Genomic DNA, 5,314 nt, shown 5'->3' with positions numbered 1-5,314 from the left:
TTTTGATCTATTTCTGTGAAAAATGCCATCGGTAGTTTGATAGGGATTGCATTGAATCTGTAGATTGCTTTGTGTAGTATAGTCATTTTCACAATGTTGATTCTTCCAATCCAAGAACATGGTATATCTCTCCATCTGTTTGCATCATCTTTAATTACTTTCATCAGTGTCTTTCAGTTTTCTTCATACAAGTCTTTTCTCTCCTTAGGTAGGTTATTCCTGGGTATTTTATTCTTTTTGTTGCAATGGTAAATGGGAGTGTTTCCTTAATTTCTCTTTCAGATTTTCATCATTCATGTATAGGAATGCAAGAGATTCTGTGTGTTAACTTTGTATATGCTACTTTACTAAATTCATTGATTAGCTCTAGTAGTTTTCTGGTAGCACCTTTAGGGTTCTCTATGTATAGTATCATGTCATCTGCAAATGGTGACAGCATTACTTCTTCTTTTCCAATTTGGATTCCGTTTGTTTCTTTTTCTCCTCTGATTGCTGAGGCTAAAACTTCCAAAACTATGTTGAATAATAGTGGTGAGAGTGGACCACCTTGTCTTGTTCCAGATCTTAGAGGAAATGGTTTCAGTTTTTCACCATTGAGGACGATGTTGGCTGTGGGTTTGTCATACATGGTCTTTATTATGTTGAGATAAGTTCCCTCTATGCCTACTTTCTGGAGGGTTTTTATCATAAATGGGTGCTGAATTTTGTCTAAAGCTTTTTCTGCATGTATTGAGATGACCATATGGTTTTTCTCCTTAAGTTTGTTAATATGGTGTATCACATTGATTAATTTCCATATATTGAAGAATCCTTGCATTCCTGGGGTAAACCCCACTTGATCATGGCGTATGATCCTTTTAATGTGCTGTTGGATTCTGTTTGTTAGTATTTTGTTGAGGATTTTTGCATCTGTGTTCATCAGTGATATTGGCCTGTAGTTTTCTTTCTATGTGGCATCTTTATCTGGTTTTGGAATCAGGGTGATGGTGGCCTCGCAGAATGAGTTTGGGAGTGTTCCTCCCTCTGCTATATTTTGGAAGTGTTTGAGAAGGATAGGTGTTAGCTCTTCTCTAAATGTTTGATAGAATTCTCCTGTGAAGCCATCTGGTCCTGGGCTTTTGTTTGTTGGAAGATTTTTAATCACAGTCTCAATTTCAGTGCTTGTGATTGGTCCGTTTATATTTTCTATTTCTTCGTGGTTCAGTCTCAGAAGGTAGTGTTTTTCTAAGAATTTGTCCATTTCTTCCAGGTTGTCGATTTTATTGGCATAGAGTTGCTGGTAGTAATCTCTCATGATCCTTTGTATTTCTGCAGTGTCAGTTGTTACTTCTCCTTTTTCATTTCTAATTCTATTGATTTGAGTCTTCTCCCTTTTTTTCTTGATGAGTCTGGCTAATAGTTTATCAATTTTGTTTATCTTCTCAAAGAACCAGCTTTTAGTTTTATTGATCTTTACAATCATTTCCTTCATTTATTTTTCATTTATTTCTGATCTGATCTTTATGATTTCTTTCCTTCTGCCCACTTGAGGATTTTCTGTTCTTCTTTCTCTAATTGCTTTAGGTGTAAGGTTAGGTTGTTTATTTGAGATGTTTCTTTTTTCTTGAGGTAGGGTTGTATTGCTATAAACTTCCCTCTTAGAAATACTTTTGCTGCATCCCATAGGTTTTGGGTCATCGTGTTTTCATTGTCATTTGCCTCTAGGTATTTTTTTGATTTCCTCTTTGATTTCTTCAGTGATCTCTTGATTATTAAGTAGTGCATTGTTTAGCCTCCATGTGTTTGTATTTTTTACAGATTTTTTCCTGTAATTGCTATCTAGTCTTATAGCGTTGTGGTCGGAAAAGATGCTTGATACAATTTCAATTTTCTTAAATTTACCAAGGCTTGATTTGTGACCCAGGATATGATCTATCCTGGAGAATGTCCCATGAGAAGAAAGTGTATTCTGTTGTTCTTCTGTGGAATGTCCTTTAAATATCAATTAAGTCCATCTTGTTTAATGTATCATTTAAAGCTTGTGTTTTCTTATTTATTTTCATTTTGGATGATCTTTCCATTGGTGAAAGTGGGGTGTTAAAGTCCCCTACTATGATTGTGTTACTGTCGATTCCCCCTTTTATGGCTGTTAGCATTTGCCTTATGTATCGAGGTACTCCTATGTTGGGTGCATAAATATTTACAATCATTATATCTTCTTCTTGGATGCATCCCTTGATCATTATGTAGTGTCCTTCTTTGTCTCTTGTAATAGTCTTTATGTTAAAGTCTATTTTGTCTGATATGAGCATTGCTACTCCAGCTTTCTTCTGATTTCCATTTGCATGGAATATCTTTTTCCATCCCCTCACTTTCAGTCTGTATGTGTCCCTAGGTCTGAAGTGGGTCTCTTGTAGACAGCATATATATGGGTCTTATTTCTGTATCCATTCAGCGAGCCTGTGTCTTTTAGTTGGAGCATTTAATCCATTCATGTTTAAGGTGATTATCGATATGTATGTTCCTTGTACCATTTTCTTAATTGTTTTTGATTTGTTATTGTAGGTCTTTTCCTTCTCTTGTGTTTCCTGCCTAGAGAAGTTCCTTTAGCTTTTGTTGTAAAGCTGGTTTGGTGGTACTGAATTCTCTTAGCTTTTGGTTGTTTCTAAAGGTTTTAATTTCTCCGATGAATCTGAATGAGATCCTTGCTGGGTAGAGTCATCTTAGTTGTAGGATTTTCCTTTTCATCACTTTAAATATGTCCTGCCACTCCCTTCTGGCTTGAAGAGTTTCTGCTGAAAGATCAGCTGTTAACCTTATGGGGATTCCCTTGTGTGTTATTTGTTGTTTTTCCCTTGCTGCTTTTAATATTTTTTCTTTATATTTAATTTTGGTAGTTGATTAATATGTATCTTAGTGAGTTTCTCCTTGGATTTATCCTGTATGGGACTGTCTGTGCTTCCTGGACTTGATTGACTATTTCCTTTCCTATATTAGGGAAGTTTCCAACTATAAACTCTTCAAATATTTTCTCAGTCCCTTTCTTTTTCTCTTCTTCTTCTGGGACCCCTATAATTCCAATGTTGGTGCATTTAATGTTGTCCCCGAGGTCTCTGAGATCGTCCTCAATTCTTTTCATTCTTTTTTCTTTATTCTGCTCTGCAGTAGTTATTCCCACTATTTTGTTTTCCAGGTCACTTACCCATTTTTCTGCCTCAGTTATTCTGCTATTGATTCCATCCAGGGTATTTTTAATTTCATTTATTGTGTTGCTCCTCATTGTTTGTTTTCTCTTTAGTTCTTCTAGGTCCTTGTTAAACGTTTCTTGTATTTTCTCCATTCTATTTCCAAGATTTTGGATCATCTTTACTATCATTATTCTGAATTCTTTTTCAGGTAGACTGCCCATTTCCTCTTCATTTGTTTGGTCTGGTGGGTTTTTACCTTGTTCCTTCATCTGCTGCATATTTCTCTGTCTTCTCATTTTGCTTATCTTATTGTATTTGGGGTCTCCTTTTTGCAGGCTGCAGGTTCGTAGTTCCCATTGTTTTTGGTGTTTGCCCCCAGTGGGTATGATTTGGTCAGTGGGTTGTGTAGGCTTCCTGGTGGAGGGGACTTGTGCCTGTGTTCTGGTTGATGAGACCGGATCTTGTCTTTCTGGTGGGCAGGACTGCATCTGGTGGTGTGTTTTGGGCTGTCTGTGAACTTTGTATGATTTTAGGCAGCCTCTCTGCTAATGGGTGGCATTGTGTTCCTGTCTTGCTAGTTTTTTGGCATAGGGTGTCCAGCACTGTAGCTTGCTGGTTGTTGAGTGGAGCTGGGTCTTAGTGTTGAGATGGAGATCTCTGGGAGAGCTTTTGCCATTTGATATTATGTGGAGCCGGGAGGCCTCTGGTGGACCAATGTCCTGAACTTGGCTCCCTCACCTCAGAGGCACAGGCTTGACACCCAGCTGGAGCACCAAGACCCTGTCAGCCACGCAGCTCAGAAGAAAAGGGAGAAAAAAAATGAAAGAAAGAAAGAAAAAAAGAAAAGAAATAAAGTTATTAAAATAAAAAGTTAAAAAATTATTAAAAATTAAAAAGGAATAAAAAAAGAAAGAAAGAAGATAGCAACCAGACCAAAAAACAAATCCACCTATGATTACAAGTGCTAAAAACTATACTGAAAAAAAGAAAAAAAAACGGACAGACAGAAGCCTAAGAGAAATGGTAAAAGCAAAGCTATACAGATAAAAACACACAAACAAGCATAAACATACACACTCACAAAAAGATAAAAAGGAAAAAAATATATATATCTGTATATATATAAAAAGGAAGAGAGTAACCAAATCAATAAATAAATCCACCAATGATAATAAATACTAAACTAAGATAAACATAAAACCAGAAACCAGTCAGTTGCGTACAGCAAACCCCAAGTCTACAGTGGCTCCCAAAGTCCACCTCCTCAATTTGGGATGATTCCTTGTCTATTCAGGTATTCCACAGATGCAGGGTGTATCAAGTTGATTATGGAGATTTAATCCGCTGCTCCTGAGGCTGCTGGGAGAGGTTTCCCTTTCTCTTCTTTGTTCGCACAGCTCCCAGGGCTCAGCTTTGGATTTGGCCCCACCTCTGCATGTAGGTCACCGGAGGGTGTCTGTTCTTTGCTCAGACAGGACGGGGTTAAAGGAGCCGCTGGTTCGGGGCTCTGGCTCACTCAGGCCGGGGGGAGGGAGGGGTACGGATAGGGGGCCAACCTGCGGTGGCTGAGGCCGGCGTGACGTTGCACCAGCCTGAGGCGCACCGTGTGTTCTCCCGGGGAAGTTGTCCCTGGATCCCGGGACCCTGGCAGTGGTGGGCTGCACAGGCTCCCCGGAAGGGGGGTGTGGATAGTGACCTGTGCTCACACACAGGCTTCTTGGTGGCGGCAGCAGCAGCCTTAGTGTCTCATGCCCATCTCTGGGGTCCACGCTGACAGCCGTGGCTTGCGCCCATCTCTGGAGCTCCTTTAGGCGGTGCTCTGAATCCCGTCTCCTCACGCACTCCGAAGCAATGCTCTCTTGTCTCTTCGGCAGTTCCAGACTTTTTCCCGGACTCCCTCCCAGCTAGCTGTGGCGCACTAGCCCCTTTCAGGCTGTTTTCACGCCGCCAACCCCAGTCCTCTCACTGGGATCCGACCTCCGAAGCCGGAGCCTCAGCTCCCAGCCCCGCACGCCCCAGCGGGTGAGCAGACAAACCTCTCGGGCTGATTAGTGCTGGTCAGCACTGATCCTCTGTGCGGGAATCTCCCCGCTTTGCCCTCTGCACGCCTGTGGCTGCGCTCTCCTCCACGGCTCCGAAGCTTCCCC

This window comes from Orcinus orca, chromosome X, assembly GCF_937001465.1.
Source record: "Orcinus orca chromosome X, mOrcOrc1.1, whole genome shotgun sequence".
Lineage (NCBI taxonomy): Eukaryota > Metazoa > Chordata > Mammalia > Artiodactyla > Delphinidae > Orcinus > Orcinus orca.
The sequence above is the reverse complement of the archived record's forward strand: the minus strand, read 5'-3'. Positions refer to the sequence as shown.